Source organism: Loxodonta africana, chromosome 23 (assembly GCF_030014295.1).
Source record: "Loxodonta africana isolate mLoxAfr1 chromosome 23, mLoxAfr1.hap2, whole genome shotgun sequence".
In the NCBI taxonomy this organism is placed as follows: Eukaryota; Metazoa; Chordata; class Mammalia; order Proboscidea; family Elephantidae; genus Loxodonta; species Loxodonta africana.
In genome coordinates, this window is record NC_087364.1 from 56,721,200 (window position 1) to 56,741,710 (window position 20,511).

The 20,511-nt window shown below is 40.6% G+C and overlaps 1 non-coding gene across 1 annotated transcript; it reads right to left on the reverse strand.

Moving 5' to 3' along the window:
- Positions 1-509: 509 nt before the first annotated feature.
- LOC111752332 (U6 spliceosomal RNA) lies at positions 510-618 on the reverse strand. Its single transcript, XR_002787295.1, has one exon. It is a non-coding gene; the product is annotated as a U6 spliceosomal RNA (small nuclear RNA).
- Positions 619-20,511: the final 19,893 nt, after the last annotated feature.

Genomic DNA, 20,511 nt, shown 5'->3' on the forward strand with positions numbered 1-20,511 from the left:
TTCTCTCTCTGTTGGCTCTAGGGGAAGACCCTTGTCATCAATCTTTTCCCTAGTCTAGGAGTTTCTCAGTGCAGGAACCCCAGGTCCAAAGGACGTGCTCCACTCCTGGCTCTTCTTTCTTGGTGGTCGGAGGTCCCACTCTTTGCTTGTTTGTTTAATCTCTTATATCTCAAAAGAGATTGACTCAAAGTACAACCTAATCCTGTAGATTGTGTGCTGCCTCATTAACATAACTGCCTCTAATCCTGCCTCATTAACATCTTAGAGATTAGGATTTATGACACATATGATAATTACATCAGATCACAAAATGGGGGACAACCACACAATACTGGGAATCATGGCCTAGCCAAGCTGACACATATTTTGGGGGGACAGAAGACAATTCAATCCATAATGGGCTGGGAAAAGGAGAAAAATGGACCTGGAGAAGAGAATAGAGGCGATTTCAACTTCATAAGCTCCTTTTATGTTTTAAAAAAAAAAAAAAGCAACTAACATTCTCTATATCCCAAATGGAATGCTTCAAGAATTTGCGTGTCATCCTTGCGCAGGGGCCATGCTAATCTTTTCTGTATCATTCCAATTTTAGTGTATGTGCTAAATATAGTCCATCACGTGGATACTGTTAACTAGGTATTGTTGCAAAAAAGAAACACAAATCCATTCCTAAAAAGGCTTGAAAAAAAATTTTTTTAACTCTTGAAGAAATGCCAAATGTAGAGACTTGTACAAAGAGCAAGTACTCCGAACCTCCTCTTCATCCATCTACAACTCCTGTGAATGGACCATGTGTATGGTATTAGGTCTTTTTCTCAGACAGGGTCATGAACCACAGATGAGACCACTGTTCCCCTTGTACTCTCCCTCTCTTGTCACCCACAAAGCTTCACTCAAGACCAAGATGGCATCTACAGGGTTGTATGCAGCTTTGAGCCTGTTTAGCCCTGAGAGAGAGCAAGCCTTACAGACACACACACATACACACAACTAGATGTTGGGGCAATGGCACGTTTTCCTTTGATCCGATCATTTGCATCGCCAAGGGCTGTAGTGTCTGCACTTGGCCCATACCAACTCTAGCTCTTTTCCTGCATGGTATTTTCTCCTCTAGTCTCCATATACAGCCAAAAACCAAACTTGTTGCCGTCGAGTCAATTCCGATTCATAGCGACCTTATAGGACAGAGTAGAACTGCCCCATAGGGTTTCCAAGGAGCTCCTGGTGGATTTGAACTGCCTACCTTTTGGTAAGCAGCCAAACTCTTAACCACTATACCACCAGAGTAGGAGTTCATTTACAGACAAATTCTCCCAGAACAATTTACTCAAAGATTTACTCAGCAACTATATTTACTAAGCACCTCTTATGCCCCTAGGCCTCAAGCTTTGGCCCCTCAGGAAACAACCTGGGCCACCTGCTTCCCATTCCTGTGCCAGCATCTCTTCCGAGCTCAGTCGTCCCCAGCCCATACCCTGCCTTGGTTGATGAGTTTCTGTCTTACTCCTCCTTCTCCTCCGACTCTGTAACACTGAGACCTTCACACATATTCCAACCCAGTACACATGCCATCATAGTTTCCATCTTGCAAATTACAACAGCCTTGAGAATTCTTAAACCTATAGAATCTTCAGAGTAATTTATGAAACTACACATTGCACACTAAACCGGGATCTCGAATTGAAGGAGAGGGAATACTCAAATACTTTGAAAAAAACGTTCACTGTTTTTGTTTTTGCAATAAACATGACAGAGAGTAAAACTTGACAAAACTTGCTTGGCTGGCAGGACTTATCAGGAAATAGAATGAAAAGCACTGTGAGGGCATGGATTTCCAAATGTCAGGAAGCACTGCTCTCAGGATACCTGCTTTGCCATTTCACTTCTCTAAAGGCTCTCTGCCTTTACTAACCCGTTTCTGTCAAGTCGATTCCAACTCATAGTGACCCTGTAAGACAGAGTAGAACTGCCCCATAGGGTTTCCAAGGAGCAGCTGGTGAATTTGAACTGCTGATCTTTTGGTCAACCACTGTGCCCCCAGGGCTCCTCTGCCTTTAGTAGGGAGAGGCAATAGGCACTCACTGCTCAGGTAGTACATCTGAATGTTCCCCTGAGAGAGCCCACTGACTTGGGCCTTGATTCCCCTCACATAAAAAATAGGAATAATGAGAGTCCCATCTATACTTCACAGAGCAAATAAAAAACTAAGCGGACTCATCAACTTAATGCTTCTAATGTTCACATCTCTCTCTTATTTCTGCATGCATGAAGACTGAAAGGGAAGGAGTCCCATGATGTACTCACATTGAGCAGCAAAGTGACAGCAATATCCAAAGCTACTCAGAGGGACTGTCTCATGTTCAAAGTGAAGCAAACCTGAAAACACCACCCAATGCCTCCCCTGAGGAAGAAATAGTAACAATTACACGAACGGTGAACATTGAATGAACAGACCCTCAGGATAACGTTGAAAGCTAGCCTGCCACTTGCAGAGCAAAAACACCTTCTGTTTCCCAAATGTGCCTTTCTTCATTGACCTTATTAATTTAACTTTTCATCCCTGGTGTGTATGGTCTCTGATTTACCTTGAATTTATTGGAACCATTTGATTTTCTGGCCAGTATTTTCTCATTAAAGTATACATGATGTGAATGTATTTTCAGGTAATTAAGAGTAGAAAAAGCCTGCACTGCTTAGTGGAAGTATATTCTATCATGTCTTATGGTTTGTCCCTGCATGGATAGTTCTTACACCAGGACAGAGTGAGATGGGAAATACTAGCACCTCCCTGTTGGGACGGACAGATAGCAGTAGGATTTCCCCCAGCTGAAGACCCTAAAAGATGATGCAGTTTGTACAAGGCCTTAGGTCCAGCATGTGGTGAAAATAATAACTATTGGAGAGGGGCAACAAATCCAACCAGTGGACCATCCCAAAAGGCAGATGCTAAAACCAAAACCAAACTAGTTGCCATTGAGTCATTTTCAACTCATGGCAACCCCATGGGTGTCAGAGTACAACCACTCCATAAAGTTTTCAATGGTTGTGACCTTTTGGCAGTAGATTGCCAGGCCTTTCTTCTGAGACAACTCTGTGTGGATTCGAACCACCAGTCTTTCAGCTAGTAGCTGAACACCTAACCATTTGCATCACCGAGGGGCTCCAAAAGGTGAATAGAGCATAAGAATTGCAAATCCAGGGTAAGCAATGATACTCAGAAATCCAGACAGTAAAGTAGAAAATTCGGAAACACTTGATTTGGTAAAGATGTTGATTCTCCCCAAATTAAACCAAAAATTCAGAGCAATTACAATCAAAGGATTTGTAAAACTGCAATTTGACAAGCTATTTCTAAAGTTCATCTGGAAGAATAAATGCTGAAGAATAGCCAAGAATTTTTGGTGGGAAAAAAAAAAAAGAATAATCTTAAAACCCAGTGCCGTTGAGTCAATTCTGACTCATAGAGACCCTATATATTAAAATGAACCATAAAGTTACAGTAATCAAAACTTTGTTGATGCCATAAAAAGAAAAATAAGTCACCAAATTTTATATACATATACATACCAGTTCAAATCTACTGGGCGCTCCTTGGAAAACCTATGGGGCAGTTCTACTCTGTCCTATAGGGTCGCTATGAGCCAGAATCAACTCGATGGCAGCGGGTTTTGGTATATATATATCCCTGGTGGTGCAGTGGTTAAGAGCTAGGGTGCTAACCAAAAGGTCAAGAGTTCAAATCCTCCAGCCGCTCCCTGGAAATTCTATGGAGCAGTTCTCCTCTGTCCTGTAGGGGTGCTATGAGTCAGGATAGACTCAGTGGCAAAGGGTTTGGTTTTATATATACATAGAGAGAGAGAGAGAGAGAGACCCATGTACTATACAGGAATTCAGACAAACACCCATCCATAACTCAGTCAAGGGGTTATATGATTTACTGCCGAAATCAGGACAACTGTTAGGTTAAATGAGAGCATCAAGGGCATAGGATGCCTGAACAGCCAAAAATTGGACAGTCCTATGCAAACCCCAGACATATGGCCACCTCGTTATAGATACGGTTGTCCCTAGATAAATATTATATTAATAGCTCTCAATTTCACTCTCAAGGGTGGTCTAGTTTGGGCATTAAATTCTATACTTACCCCAGAATAGGGCCCCAGTCACTGAGCGAGGCCATGACAAGAATAAAGCAGGGTCCCAATCTCAGACAGATTTGGAAGGTAATATTTAAATTACATCTACAGGAATTTGGAAACAGAAATTATGACAGAATCTAGTGTTAATGACTTAGCAATACAGGAGGCAGCAGCTCCTGACCCCAGGGTACCAAAATGCTAGTCAGGAGTAACCAGAAGGTATGGACCAAGTGTGGCATCAGACAGAGGCCAGGAACCAGGCAGCACCTAGCACAGTTCTCACTTACTTTCATTTACTTCATAAGTGTCACAAGTTTTCAATGAAAATGTGAGAGAGTGCCCACTATTTCTACCCACACAAAAAGGCAAAGCACCATAAAAAGGTTCTCAGTAAATTTGCTGCAGAGATTGAAATAAGATAATAGGTGCAAAAGTTGTGCAGAGGGCTGCAAAGCCCTCTGACAGCATGCTTACACATTTTAGCGCCCCTGAAGTTTATATAAAATATTTATTGCTAAACCCTTTACATGCATTATCTCATTTAACCATGGCCGCCACTCAAAGTAGGTTTCATTATCTTCTCACAGCAGCTACTGAGGTTTCAGAAGTGATGCCTCACGTTGCTGCTGAATGGCAGGTCAAAATCCTGGGTCTCCTCGGCTCTTAGCCTTTTTATGTCTTGCTGGTCCTAGGATTACTCTTTGGGTAAATAAGTTGGGGTGCCTGTAAATGAAGGTTAAGTCCAACAGGCACACTTGGGAAAAACCAACCGCACAAAATCCTGTCAATTATGTTTTTATTTTTAAAAAGAGTATGGATATCCATTAAATTATAATTATCTGTGTTAACCTGATAACAGCAAAATCATATATCAATCTTAGAATCATCTTTGATTCCCCTTTTTTTTCTCATACCCTATAATCAATTCTCAGGAAATCCTACCAGCCTTTAAATATATACTCAGCACCTCCACCACCATTCAGATCCACATGTTCGTCTTTTGTCTTGCCTATTTCTGTAACCTCAAAATAGTTGTCCCTGCTTCAACCCTTTCCCTCTTCAGTCTATTCTCAACGCACCAGCCAGAGTGATTCCATTAAAGTCTACAATGAGCCTGTCCCCTCTCTGCTCAGATCCTTGTAATGACTCCCCATTTTACTAAGAGCAGAAGACAAGTTCTGACCATTGCTTGTTCGGCCCTGAGAGAGTGGAGGTGCAAATGATTAACACACTCAGTTGCTTACCAAAAGATTGGAGGTTCAAGTCCACCTCAGAAGAAAGGCCTGGTAACCTACTTCTGAAATTGAGAATTGAACCCTGGTCTCCTACATGGAAGGTGGGAATTCTACCACTAAGCCACCATAGCCTTCTTGAATAATGTAGATGCTCAATAAATATTTGTTGAAAGAAAGACTTCTTTGAGTCAAGCTTTAGAGAACTAGTTCTTATAGGAATGGGCAGGCATCTTCTCTAACTAATAGCAATCCCTTTCCATCTCTGCTCAGTTTAGTCCCAGGCTGCCAATTCATATATCTGATCCAGGAGTTAGTCTGGCCTGAACTCCCTTCTTGTCTCTTTGGCACTCTAAGCAAGCAGCAGCCACACAATTTGCTTGTCACTTCAAGGAGTTCGAAGCTCTGGACTTTGCTAATGGTTTCCAAAAAAAGGAGGCATCTATTACTTTTTGGTGCTGAATCTCTCTACGTATTCCATCCTTGCAAAGGAGAAACCAGGCATAGTCCAGAGAATCTTAAGGCCCCAGACAGGCTTCCCAATCATCCAGCCGTGACTGCTCTTCTCTGAGTTAGGTAGGGGAACAAGGAGAAAAGGCCTGTAATCCCCTTTCTGTTTCCTTTGCTCAAGGCTTAGAGAATCCTGATTTCCAGTCTTCATGCTGAACACACTTCATGTCCTATTCATCACTCTCTTTGCAATTTCCTCCTCGCTTACTGTTTTCTTACTAATCAGTATGACCTTTACATATTTGCTTGGGAGATTGTTTCTCTATAGCAGTAAGTGCTCAGTAATCTCAGACCTGCTTTATTTACACTGTTTTTGAACCTGGGTCCAGAATAATCAAATAAGCTTTACCCACTTTGTTCAGAGCAGGACATTTTTACACTGAAAATGATCATGACTAGAATGTAGCAAGGAGAATGCACATGCCTTAGAAATTACAAAAAAAGAAAAAAAAAATCTTGCCAAAGAGCCGATTCTGACTCAGGGTGGCCGCGTGTGTTACAGAGTAGAACTATCCCACGGGGTTTTCTTGACCGTAATCTTTACAGAAGCAGATCACCAGGCTTTCTTCCACAGCGCTGCTGGATGGGTTCAAACTGCCAACGTTTAGGTTAGTTGTTGAGCACAAACTGTTTGTGCCACAAAAGGACCTCCAGGAATTGCTACAGATGAGAATTCACTGCCTCTTTCTCCCCACTTCTACCACTTACCCTAACTCCAGGCCACTATCCTCTTTTAGGACTCTAGACATTCACCAGGGTCATTCTTCTAAACGTTGATGATATTTCATTTTCTGTCACTGAAATAATTGCCAAACTGCATGAGGCAAGGAGTTCCCCACTCGCCAGTTCTCATTTCCAGACAGAAAGCCATTACATCTTCATTCCAGCTATAGGCCAAATGTTCAGTGCGTCCCTATTTCAAAAATAGGAACTCAAGGTTATCGTAGGACAGAATATTCTGTTTGGGTTATAGTCCTAGCCTTCATCTCTACAGCTTGCTTCAGACTGAGCCTTGGGGAGACACAGAGTTAAAGGCCCCAGGAAGAACTGGAAAGGAAACAGATCTATAGAGCATTTATTATATATCAGGCCCTGTCCAAAAACAGAACCAAGTCTCTTGCCGTTGAATCAATTCTGGCTCACGGCAACCTCAGGTATTACAGAGTAGAACTGCTCGACAGGATTTTCTTGGCCATTATCTGTGGTGGTGGAATCTTTAATAAAGCAGATTGCCAGGCCTTTCTTTTTGTGACACCACCAGATGAGTTCAAATCACCAACTTTTAGGTTAGCAGCCAATCACAAACCACTTGTACCACTCAGGGTATCTCTCTCTCTCTCTCTATCATCTGTCTATCTGTCTGTCTGTCTATCCGTCCATCCATCCATCCACCCATCTACCTACCTATCTATCTATCATCTTGTTTCCACCTCACAGTCTGAGGAATCTGTTAGATCTGAAAAGGATGAACAAGAAAAGGCCTGAGAATCAGGAAACCAAATGGTCTAAGCCCTTCATTGTGGAGACTTCGAGTCTACTGCTGTCATTTCTATTACAGACAAGATGTAGTCATGAAAACCAGGAGAAGCACACATGAGGTGACCCAGCTCTGAATTGGAACAGTGACGGGCTTGCCCAGAAGGACTTCTAGAACTTCAGAAACTTTCTTTCTCTTCATTCAGACTTGGAACAACTCTACCATTCTTCTCTCTCCATTGACGCTGATAGCACATCCTAAATGAGCAGACAGTAAAGACAGTAGCTCAAAACAATGCCAACAGTTTTATATATCAGTAAATAACAGCCCACTTTTAAAAGTATAATACTTTGTGCTCCTTCTATCCAGTATCGCAAGATTTTCTTTTTGCCTTTACCTTAGTTGACTACATGTTCTTCTGCAAGGTCATGAAAGATTTAGACCCTCAAAGGCTACCAGGCCTCCCAAAACCACCCTCACACAAATGCAGGCATAGAACTCCTTCCTGAACCATTATATGTGATATTTAGAGTCTGATTTCAGAAATGCATCCAAAGTTCAGAGAAATATTGTAGCGTCTTTGACTCTCTGGAGCAAGAACTAATATGAGATTCACACAAGAATAAGCAGTCTATTAAAAAGTGTTAACAGTTCACCAATTAATATTCATTGCACATTCACCAAGTACGTAGTCATGCTTAAGTACTTGATTTCTTTTTAAGACTTCCCTTATTCCTGATACTGGCTATAAACAGGGACTTAATCTCTCACACCTTAATCTCACACCTAGTATGTGTATCACGAATATTGTATAAATAAATGCATAAATAAATGATAAGCCCACAAAAGCTGTTTAAAAGATAAGGAAGAATGACTAACTTATTTTTAGAGAAGGTATTGAGGAGAAATGACCTAACCCTTATCTTCTGGATAGAGAGAGATTTCAAGGAAATTGCTCACACAGCCGTGGAGGCTGGCAAGTCCCAAATCTGTGGGTCAGGTATCAAGCTGGAGGCTTCTCCTAACTCATTTGGTTGCACGAGCTGACAAACCCAAAATTAGCAGGTCAGATGGCAGGCTGCAGACTCACATTCCAAAAACTGGAGGTCAGAGGATGACGAGTCAGATGCAGGATCAAGAGAGGGGAGCTTTGCCAGACTATCCACATATATATACTGGATGCAGGTCATACCCCCAAGAAAACTTCCCTTTAACACATCAGATCACAAAATAGAGAATTATTACATAATATCTGCCACACACTGAGAATCATGGCTTAGCTAAATTGACACATAATCTTAGCCATCGCTGTTCACCCCTTGTCAGCTTGACATCTCTGCACATCCCCTTAAACTATACATAAACTTGAAATAAAGACAATAATAGTCATACTTGTGCCTAACATGATACAACTAACATGCATACAACTGAAAACGCACTAGCTTCATTTACATCTTTTATCTTATAATAAGTAATGGAATAAGGGAGGGAAGAAAACAAAGATATTTGATATACATATGTATGCATATACATAGATATAGATATATGTTCTTATACATGTATAACAAAAAAGGAAGAAATGCAAAAAGCAATTACAATCCATGTTTCTGCAACTGGTCACATGGTCATAGCTGGTATTTAGAACTACCTTCTTCTACCACCCTCTCCATATTCCCTTTGCCCTCAGCAAGCACTTCAGCTGGTCATGTACCTTTGCTTGGTGGGGTGATCCAAACCTTCATTCGTGAAGGATCTGAACCATTAGTAGTCATGTCAGAACTGGATTGCTGTAGTTTTCCATTGACTTTAATCACAGGGTATGGATCTCCTGTGTTCCAGACATATACTTCTTTACCTCCATTATGTAATATCAAACCAATTTCCCCTTGGTAATCAGGATTAATTACACCAGCCAATATGGTAACTCCCTTCCTTGCCTGTTGATCCAGAGGCATGAGGATCCCAAAGTGGCTGAGTGGCACTCTTAATTTCTAGTTGAATGGAATCAGTGTTGTGTCACCCCAGAAGGAGCATTCCTTCCTTTGGAACTAAGAACTCTAGACCCAGAAAGCACGGGGTCACAAATTTTGTGAGTGAGTGGTGCCACTCCCATATCTGTCCCTTGATTCCTAGCTATGGGAGAAAGAGCACCATCTATTGGATCCTGCTTAGAGCATATACAGCCTCCTGGAGAACTTGATGCTGGGGCTTTCTTCACAAATTTGTTCCTCACAGCTGTGGTAAAAGGTGTGTCTCCCGGCCACTTCATGGGTGGGTCTGTGGGTCCAGCCTGATAAATCTACTCTAATATGCCAATTTCACTAATCTTTCGGATACCTTCTTCTACAGTATATCAAGGCAAGTCTGGCATTTCAACTTGATTTAGTGTAGGCCGGCACATAATCCATGCTTCAGTGACCCAACCAAAGAAACTATTAGATCCTTTTCTAACCTCTCGAGTTGAAACATTGACTGAAGAATCTATGCTTAGTAAGCCCATATGAATAAATTCAGACTCATCCAACTTTATGTTCCTTGCACCATTATCCCACACCCTTAAAAGCCATTGCCGCATATATGCCCCAGGTTACTGTTTATATATATATTAGAAAAATCAAGCAGTTCTTTTGGAGTGTAGCATGCCTCCTCCTGGGTCACGCTTTGTACTTCACCTCTTGGGGCTGGCTGGGACTTAAGTCTAGTTATAGGTCTAGAAGCAAAAATGGGAAGCGGGGGTAGGTCTTGGAGACATTTAGCAATGTCTTGTAAAGCTTCTGCCTCAGAAGATGCCTCAGGAAATGCCCCAAGTGCCACTCCAGAGAGTATCTCAAAGATTCTTTAGTTACAGCTTGGTTAATCTCATCAAAAGGGGGTGAAAGGGATAATGGCTTTACTGGGGAGGATGGCTTAGCAGACAAAGGCAAAGTAATCTCTTCAGATGGGAGTAAGAGGGCTGGTTCTGTTGGTAGCAGTGATTCAATGGAATTTAGGGGCTCAATGTCCCCAGCTTCATGATTATTTGTCCATATGTTCCCATCCCAAGTCTCAGGATCCCATTTCACCCCAATTAATGCCCTCACTTTAACTTCAGACACCGTTCAAAGTTGGGCATTCAGTTGGTATTGTAATTCAGCTACTTTTATGATAAGACTCTGGATTTGGTTTTTGGCAATATCAGCTCTGTTACTGCAAAAAATAAAGTTTTCTTTTAGGGCACAAATGGCAACATTCAGGGCTTTTATGTGGCATTTTTATGCAGCACTTGAGCTGTGACTCTGAAGCCCTGAGCTCATCTCTTTCTTTCACCATTTTTTCTAGTGAAAGCAGGATCAGCCAACCAGCCACCCTATACTTTTCATTCTGATAAAATTGTAGAAAAGTATCAAATATGCAATTACCCAGACAGAGCCTTGTTTTTCAGAAATATTTGATCCATTGGTGGTGATATTTTGTGTATTTCTATTGCCACCTCACACCCTGGATCAGAAGTGCCCTCTTTACTGCTGGAGTCAGAGCCACCAGTGCCTTTAAGACTAGCTAGACTTGAGAACCAATTCAGAAAATTCATCCTTACGATTTTATTCCTCTAGAACAACTTTAGGTACCAAATGTCTTAGACTGGGTTCTCTAGAGGAGCAAAACCAGTGAACACATATATATACAGAGAGAGAGAGATTTATTTCAAGGAAATGACTCATACAGTTGTGAAGGCTGCCAAGTCCTAAATCTGTGGGTCAGATTTCAGACTGGAGGTTTCTCCTGACTCACATAGTTGCAGAGGTTGACAAACCCAAAGTCAGCAGGTCAGATGGCAAGCTGCTGACTTACGTCCCAAGACCAGAGGTCAGAGGACGATGAGTCAGATGCAGGATCCAGAGAGGATGAGCTTTGCCAGAACATCTATAGCTATTGGATGCAGGCCACACCCCTAAGGAAACTCCCTTTTCAACTGATTGTCCACTCACATCAGATCACAAAAAGGATGATTACATAATTTCTGCCAAACTACTCAGAATAATAACCTAGCCAAGTTGACACATAACGTGAGGTTTTACTAGAAACAAAATCTGCTTTTTCACACTAAAAAAATTAGATTTTTAAAAAAAGAAATTATTTTCTTTGTGAAATAACCACTTACCATTTTCAGACACACTATGTGGAATATGCCCATTTTATACCAAATTGCCACCCTTCTAGAGCATTTGAATCACATTTGAAATGATGAATATGGCTTTTGTCAAACATGTTATTCCCTATGTAAATGCAAATTCATTTACAACTGACAAGGTGATAAAGAGAATTAGAATCATTTTCCTTGAGTTTTGACACAGGAAGATATCAAGGGCAGCTCAAGGACTTTTATCCTTTGGAGCACCCAACAACAAAAGCCAAAGGCCCCCGACTCATGGCAACCACATGCACAACAGGATTGGACCATTGTGATTCACAGGGTTTCATCGGCTGATTTTTTTTGGAAGTAGATCCCCCGGACTTTCTTCCTAGTCTGGAAGTTTTGCTTAAACCAGTTTAGCTTTATAGCAACACCCAAGCCTCTATGACGAACTGGTGTTGAGAAACAATAAGGCACTATTAAAATAACCCAGAAGTTGAAGTAACTATAGGTCTGCTCTTATGCTCATATTTCTGCTCACATTTAAAATTATTAGAAACCTTATATAACCCACTGCCCAAGCCTCAGAAAGAGGCCTGTTATGATAGATATAAAGTCTAAAAGTTAGAATGCCATCCACCACACTGACTTAAGTCAGTGAACCTTCCTCTCATTTGTGTCTTTGAAGCATCCATCAACTGATGCTTCATGCCAGGCTTCCAACTTAGGCACCAGCTCTCTTCTCATTCTACATAATTTCCTTGAAAATGTCTTCCACTTCTAAGCCTGTATCTCCAGCTTGGACCTTTCTCCAGAGTTGTGTCCTATTTCCAACTTCCTGTATCACTCTCCTCTGGATCGCGTCCATTATTTTCTTTTTTTTCCCCAGCCACTCCCTACCTTTCCCCACAACTCAATTCACCCAACTCCTGGCCAAAAGTATCTCTGCGGTTACTATAGTCCCCATCTCAGTTAATGATGCTACCATGCACATAATTCCTCAAAAGACACCTGGAAATCATTTTTAATTCCTCTCTCCATTCCTTTTGTTCCCTGTTAGTCCAAGTTTTAACCCTGCACCTCCCAAATACTGCCTAAATCTCATTACTTCTTATTGGTTCTTCTCAGTTCCTTCAAATCTTATTTGGATTATTGCAATCATTACCTAATTCTCTGCTTATAGTTTCATCCTGCTCAAATTTATCTTCAACACTATCTTCAGAGTAATATTTCACATGTATTAATATGACCATCTGGCACACACCCTAGCTTAAAAAGATGTGATGAGACTCCTGGACACCCTGCTAATTCAGAACTGAAGTCACTCTCAAAGTCTACCTTTCAGCCAAAGATTAGATAGGCCTACAAAATAAACAATAACTCACTTGAGGAAAGTGCTTCTTAGTTCAATCAAATACAGGAGACCAAATGGGCAACACCTGCCCAAAAGCAAAGACAAGAAGGCAGGAAGGAACAGAAAAACCAGATGAATGGACATGGAGAACCCTGGGGTGGAAAGGGGGAAAGTGCTGACACTTTGTGACGATTTCAACCAATATCACAAAACAATTTGTGTAAAAACTTTTGAATGAGAAGCCACTTTACACTGTATACTTTCACCTAAATGACAGTAAAACTTTTTTAAAATGTATGATGGATTTCAAAATAAGTTTTTCCAATGCATGATGGCACTTCATCATCTTCAGGATAAAGCCCTGCGCCTCCTCATGGCCTTTGTAAGGCAAGCGTGGCTTTTCAAGGTCTGCCATTGAGACTCTCAATTCCCTGCACATTCCATGGTTAACCATCTGTTATGGATTGAACTTATCCCCCAAAATATGTTGTAAATTCCAACGCCTATACTTGTGGTTATAATCCCATTTGGGAATGCACTTTCTTTGCTATGTTAACGAGATTGTATTAGCATAGGGTGTGTCTTAAATGAACTTTTTGAGGTACAAAAGAGATTAAACACGTAAGCGAGCAAGCAGAGACGGGGGAAGATAGATGCCATGCCACATGAGAATCACCCAGGAGCCAAGGAATACAAGCTGAAGAGACAAGAACCTTTCCCCAGAGCTGACAAAGAGAGAAAGCCTTCCCTTAGGGCCAGAGCCCTGAATTCTGACTTCTAGTCTTCTAACTGTGAGAAGATATATTTCAGTTTTTTAAATCCATGCATTTGTGGTATTTCTGCTATAGCAACATTAGATAACTAAGACACCATCCCAGTTAGGAACATTAATATGAGCTCAGGCCACATAAATAGAATGAGGTGATAGTGTTGCCACTCAGAGCACTAATCAGATGACACTAGAAATATTGTTTTCAGAAAAATAGAATTGTCCAGTGTTTAAGAGTGTGGACTGTGAATGTAGGCAGCACAAGTTCATAGCCTGGCTCCTCTACATATCAGCTCTGTGACTTTGGGTTAGTTATTTAACCTCCCCATGTTTCAGTTTCTTCATCACAGGAATAATAAGACTACCTACCTTGTAGGGTTGTTGTGGCAACTAAATTAATTAAAATATGTACGTAACCATCAAATAATAAGTGCTAGCATTGCTGTGGAAACAAACCCTGGTGGAGTAGTTGTTAAGTGCTGCGGCTGCTAGCCAAAGGGTTGGCAGTTCGGATCCACCAGGTGCTCCTTGGAAACTCTATGGGGCAGTTCTACTCTGTCCTATAGGGTCGCTATGAGTCAGAATAGACTCGACAGCACTGGGTTTGGATTTGGTTTGGTAGCATTGTTGTAGGAGCCCTGTGACACAGTGTTTAAGTGCTTGGCTGCTAACTAAAAGGTCAGCAGTTTGAGCCCACCAGCCCCTCCATGGAAGAAAAATGTGGCAATCTGTTTCTGTAAGATTACAGTCTCGGAAGTCCAATAGGGCAGTTCTACTTTGTCCTATAGGGTCATTATGAGTCAGAACAGACTCGATGGCACACAACAACAAATAACAGTATAGTCGTGCCCTTTATACTTTATGAGAGACATTAAGTAATGGAGTATGGCCTAAGAAGGTGACCAGAAGAACAGAAATTGAGATCACATCGTGTAAAGAACAGTTGGAATAACATGGAATGTTTGTAGAGAAGAAGTGTTGGCAAGATATTTATAGCCGTACTAAAATATCTGCAAACTAATCCAGAGTATATAACCAGGAGCAATAGTGGAACTTAAGGGAGACAGATTCCAGCTCAATTTATGGAGACACTTCCCATCAAATAGAAGTATTCAACAACGGAATGGGTTGTCACCAGAGAAAGTGGGTTCCCCACCACTGGAGGTGTTTAATCAAAGCCTAAATAACTCCTTGGTATATCAAAGTATATCAAAGGATTTGAAGCATCAGATTCAAGGGGAAAGGATGATTTCTGAGGGCACTTCCTGGCTTATAAGTCTCAGATTCTAAGAGGTTTAACATGTCATTTAACAATAAATAGTCATTTGCAATAATTCATCATTTTTGGTACATTCTATCAAAAGTAAATATTTATATCACCAGCAAACACCAGCTTAAGTTTATTTTTCATTTAGTATCCCTCAATAAACCTGTTTACCCAGTGCAGTAAAAGATCTAGGCATATACCTCAGGATCCAGATATGTCTCCCCAGCCCCATAGTTCATGATGGACAATTCGAGCTGAGTGCCCTTAAGTGGCAGTTACCCCTGCCTATTGCAGGTGCATTTCCTTTTGTTTCTTACAGAAGTTCCTTGAAAGACATAATGATCATTTTCCTTCTCTACCACTTGCTTTCAGAGTTCATTTCAATCTATATACATGATTTAAAAGCATTATGGTAAATGGGAATTAGGAGCTTTATATTGGCCTTATTTTAAATAAGATGAGAAAGCTCAGACAAAGGAACAGGCTAAAGTAGGTGTAAAAATGGCATGGGGGTGCTGTCTGACCTCCTCCAACCCCAAAAGGAGGAAGGAGAACCAAGATCAATAGTCCAAAGCTGATTCCTATGAGGTGGACCTCCTCTCTTCACCATCTTTACCAACTCTGGCACCAACGGTCCCTCCCACAGCACTCTCTACTTCTCTGCTGGGCTCAGTAGTTCATTACAATGGCCACACAGAACTCACAGACCATACTCATGATTATGGGGTTTATTAGGGAAGTAACGGCTTACAGTTTAGCCCCAGGAACACTCAAGAATACAATTCTTTCATCAGGACAGCCTTTTTCCAGCCATGCTTACAAGCACACTTTTTCCTGGCCCTAGGCCTCTCCCCAAAGGCACTTAGTTTTCTCTCTCCATGGGCCAGGAAGCCCTCCTTACCGTCTCCTGCTGCTGGGCCTCTCTTACCACTGCTACTCACCATCTTCAGGGTTACAGCTCTCTCTCTCTCTGTCTCCTGGTCCCAGGAGCCTCCAAGCTCAGGGATCTCAGGTCCAAAGAATGTGCTAGCTCCTGGATGTTCTTCCCTGGCAGTGGTGGGATTCTCCTCCTTACTTTGGAATTAGCTCTCTTTTAAGGCAAAACTGACCAATCCTGTTGATGGGCCACAATTAGCTTATCACACAGTCCTGTCCAATCGCCTGGGTGGGAGTTACAAGACCGTGGCTAGAAAAGCCACACACAAAAGTAATTAATCTCACTGGAGCAAGTTAACAGCCAACTCAAAACCATATGGTCAGTAAGAGGGAAAACAAAGTTGAACCCATATCTATCTGATGCCAAACTCACTGCACCTGACTCTTACCCTATAAGACACCCCACATACACAGTTACCAGTAAAGATGGAACCCTTTTACTCCCAAGGCTATCTCAGTTGTGCCATGGCCGCTCCTTACTTGTTCCAGGCTCACACCCTGCACCATTGATGCCAAACAAGTCTAAAATCTTGAGGGTAGGGAGAGACAGTATGTCATTTTCCATGGTCCTGAACCACCTTTTGCCCCAGGGAACACACTGAGGAGTCTGAATCTAAATGTAAACCTTGAAAGTAATGGATGAACCTTGAAAACATTATGAGTAAAGTAATAACTCAATCACAAAAGGACAAATATTGTATGATCTCATTCTTATGAAAAACCTAGAATAGGCAAATGTATAAAGACCAAAATTTAATAGTGGTTGCCAGGAGCTGGAAGGAGCCCTGGTGGCACTGTGGTTAAGCACTTAGCTGTTAACTGAAAGGTTGGTGGTTCAAAACCACCAGTTGCTCCAAGGGAGAAAAGTGTGGCAGGCTGTTTCCATAAAGATTACAGCCTTGGAAATCCAGTTCTACTCTGTCCTACAGAGTTACTTTTTCAGTTAGAACCCACTCAACAGGCAGTGGATTTGGTCTCATTTTACCAGAGGCAGGAGGGAGGAGGAAGGGGGAGTCAATGTTTAGGAAGCATTGAGTTTTTGTTCATGGTGATAGAAATTTGGCAATGAATATTGGTGATGTTTGCACAAGATTAATACAATTGACATCTCTAAACAGTACATGTGAAAAACATGGGAAATGTTGTGTTACATATATTTTTACAACAACAACAAAAATCTTGAAGTGAGTGCTTGTACTTGCACTTGTGCCCTGACTCTGGACTAGCCCATTAGGATATTTCCCCCTATAGCACTAATACCCTCAAATCCAACTGCTGGCACCTACTACTTGATGTTTCTTTACTACTACCAACACACAAGGGATATTGTATTTAACCATCAGTTTTCAGCAGGGATGTCAAGATACACTGTGCTGTGGTTGGTTATGATGGAACATCATTATGATGGTGCATAACTGGGAGCCTAACCTTCAGGATCTGGTAATGTCTGTGGAGTGGAGTGCAAGAGAATGTGTGTCACTGAGGAGGAAAGGATTGAGAATCACTGCCTTAAAAGAGAGCCTCATCTTATGTTGCTATTTAAGAAACAAAAGGAAAATGCAGTGATGCACAGTATAAAGTATCAACTCCTCCCAGATTTGGTTTTCACAGCTCTTTATATGGAAACCACTTGACAGCAACTGATTTGTTTGTTTGTTTCTGTCTTATACTCCAGCTATACAACACAGACCCTCAACTTTAGAAGCCCCAACCCACACACTCTGTATTCACATCAATGAACCTATTCAATTGCCCTTCCCAGAAAGCCTTTATCCTCTTTGACTACAAATTTCCATCTCCTCCAGGAAACCTCCAGAAAGACACTCATGTCCCGTTCCTTCAGATAGGGCTTTTGAAGCCTGTGGTTTACCTACATATAATGAGAGGCCATTGAAGTATGTTAAATAAGGAAGTAACCTGACTCGATGTATGTTTTAGAAAAAATAGTCCTAGAATAATTATACTGAAAGAGATAAAAATTGAAAACAGAAGCAAACATTGCTTTTCTTTTACAGCTTGTAAACCAGAATTCAAATAAATTTTTATACATCACGATTAGTCAAGATGTCTTTTAAGTCTCTTTTCATCTATAGATCCTATCCCTATCCTTGCAATTTATTTATTAAAGATTGCAGGTTATCTGTCCTGTAGAGTTTCTCCTGATCTTGATTTTGCTGATTGCACCCCGTGGTATTTTATATGTTCTTTTGCCCTCTTTATTTTATATGTTAGTTGGATTTAGGGGATTGAACATACTCACATTCATTTTTTTTTTGGCAAGACTAATTCACAGTTGATATTGTGGCTGTCTTTTTTGATGATCAATGTCTAGATGCGTTAGTTCATGAAGAGTTACAAAATGATGATATTTCAATTCTAGTATCACAGCCTCACTAACTAGGAAATCTACTACAAAGAGAAAATTTTCCTCACCTACACTTTGGTTTCCCACTGCTTTAGTTAATATAGGAATGTAGGATAAATGTTTGATTCTTTCCCTACACTTACCAGTTTTCAATGTAATGAGCTAGCTCCCTAGCATCTTCTCATGGTGACAAATTAGTTTTTATATATATATATATACCACTATAAAATCATAGATTAAATGTATTTGCTGCATTTACATTCATTTCAGTTATTTTGATTGATACTCATATTATTTTATCTTTGTTGCATCTTCAAGTTGGTTTCTGAATCCTTTTGAAATAATTCCAACGATCTTTGACAGATGCATTGCTATGTGGCATGATTCATATTGTATCTTCCCTTCTATAGATCTGGAACTAGCCTTTCCCTTCTCATTCTCAGATGCCGTTGAGTGGGTTTTCTACTCATAGAGACTCCATGTAATAGAGCAGAACTACCCCCATAGGGTTCTCTAGGCTGTACCTAATTTAATATTTATCAATACCCATAGAATTCAAGCAGTTTGGACAGGTTTGTCTCCTATCTGTAGCTGTCAGTAAAGAATCACTATTCCTATCACCTGAATTTTGCTACATCTTTAAGAACAACCCCTTCCATTGAGTTAAGTTAGGATTTAGAATTTAAAGATTTTAAGTAGAATTTCTACCACAAGTCTGTCAGTTCATCATACTGTGGTGGCTTATATGTTGCTGTGACACAGGAAGTTATGACACTGGTATTTCAAATAAAGCAGGGTCATCCATGGCAGGCATATTTCAGCAGAACTTCCAGGCTAAGAAGAAGGATCTGTGTTTTACTTTTGAAAAAACTGGCCAGTGAACACCTTATAAATAGAAGTGGAACATTGTCTGATATATTCCCAGAAGATGAGTCTCTCAGGTTGGAAGGCATTTAAAATATGACTGAAAAAGAGCTGCCTCCTCAAAGTAGAGTCAACCTTAATGACATGGATGGAGTAAAGCTTTCAGGGCCTTCTTTTGCTGTTGTAGCACTACTCAAAATAAGAAGAAACAGCTGCAAATATCCACTAATAACCAGAATGTGCATTGTACAGAGTATGAATCTAGGAAAGTTGGAAGTCATCAAAAAAGAAATGGAATTCATAAAGATTGATATCCTAGGCATCAGTGAGCTGAAGTGGACTGGTATTGGCCATTTTGAATCAGATAATCATATGGTCTACTATGCCTGGAATGACAAAATAAAAAGGAATGGCCAAAGTCAAAAAGAACATTTCAAGAAGTACAACACTGTCAGTGATAGGATTATGTCCATATGTATGCGAGTAAGACCAGTTAATGCAACTCTTATTGAAATTTATGTACCAATCATTAATGCCAAAGATGAGGAAATGGAAGATTTTGTCAAACTTGTGCAGTCTGAAATTGATCAACCATGCAATCAAGATGCATAGATAATTACTGGTAATTGGAATATAAAAACTAGAAACAAAGAAGAAGGACTAGTAGTTGGAAAATATGGTGTTGGTGATAGAAATGACGCTTGAGATCACATGGTAGAATTTTGGAAGACCAATGACTTATTCATTGCAAATACCTTTTTTCAACAACATAAGTGGTGGCTATTCACATGGACCTTACTGAATGAAATACACAGGAATTACATCAACTACATAAGTGGAAAGAGATGATGGAGAAGCTCATTATCATCAGTAAGAACAAGGCCAGGGGACAACTGTGGAACAGACCATCAGTTGCTCATATGTAAGCTCAAGTGGGAACTGAAGAAAATTAAAACAAATCAATGAGAACCAAAACACAACCTTCAGTATATTTCACCTGAATTTGGAGACCATCTCAAGAATAGATTTGATGCACTGAACACTAATGTCCAAAGACCAGATGAGTTGTGGAATGACATCAAGGACATCACTCATGAAGAAAGCAAAAGGTCACTAAAAAGACAAGAAAGAAAGACCAAAATGGATATCAGATAGACTCTGAAACTTGCTTTTGAACATAGAGTAGCTAAAGTGAATGCAAGAAATGATGAAGTAAAAGAGCTGAACAGAAAATTTCAAACAGCAGCTCAAGAAGACAAAGTAAAATATTATAATGAAATGTAGAGGCACATGCTTGGCACTTCTCAAGCTGAAAGAATAGGAGGAAAAAATTAAGTGTCAAATTGCAATATTGAAGGATTCTGTGGGCAAAATATTGAATGAAGCAAGAAGCTTCAAAAGAAGATAGAAGGAATACAGAGGCACCATACCAAAAAGAATTTATCAATGTCCAGCCATTTCAGGAGGTAGCATATGATCAAAAACCA